Genomic DNA, 907 nt, shown 5'->3' on the forward strand with positions numbered 1-907 from the left:
ATAACATTATAGAAGAATGTTTCAATGATTGAAATGTATAGTTCAGATTACGTAACCAACTATGGATATAAGCATATATAGTGTGTTCGCACATTAGTGTATAAATCCATGTGCCGGAAACCAAGTGTGTGCATATGTGTGCATACGGTATTGGTGAAGGAGACAGGTTGGGTACGCGTACAGCGGAAGTTTTCGAACCGAAAATTTCTGTTGAGTTTGTAAGTTTGCAAACTGTTAAACCAGTCACCTTAGGTACGCATACCCGTACGCGTACCCACGGAAGTTTTCGACCGAATTTTTTTGCTGAGTTTCTAAACTCAAATCCGATAGCTATGGTACACGTACACGTACGCTTACCCAAGCTGGTTATATTTCTCAAATCGGAAGTTCATGAACTTAAAACAATAAATCAATAAGGAACGCAATCTTTGCAAACCGTGGCTATATTGTTCATGAATTGATTCAAGTGAATCAAACCGATTTATTTCAATTGTGTCTATTCATAAAGACCTAAGAAATTGAATAACTCTTCAACTAGTTCTTATGAGTCATTTGAACTAGTAATGTGAAGAAGATGAATACGGTTAATATGGAAGTGCTCATATGGCTAACCATTGGTTAACTATTTGTGAACCAACTAAGTGTATACGTTTAGATACGGTTACTCAAACCTAAATGAAATACATTTCACTTGTATGTGACAAGCTAAGTTTCGATCTAATGGTTGAAAGATATTAGCTTGGTTAAATCAGGTTTTTCATCTGACGGTGAATATTGAATGCTTTGTTACCAAGGTAACTTGGTAAAACTAAAGGAGACATCTAGCAACTGGTAAAACTAATCCCCACACCTCATGTGTGATACTAGTTGGTTTTACTAGAGTCGATTCTCCTTTAACCTTAGGTTT

The sequence above is a fragment of the Papaver somniferum genome, chromosome 2 (genome assembly GCF_003573695.1).
Source record: "Papaver somniferum cultivar HN1 chromosome 2, ASM357369v1, whole genome shotgun sequence".
Lineage (NCBI taxonomy): Eukaryota > Viridiplantae > Streptophyta > Magnoliopsida > Ranunculales > Papaveraceae > Papaver > Papaver somniferum.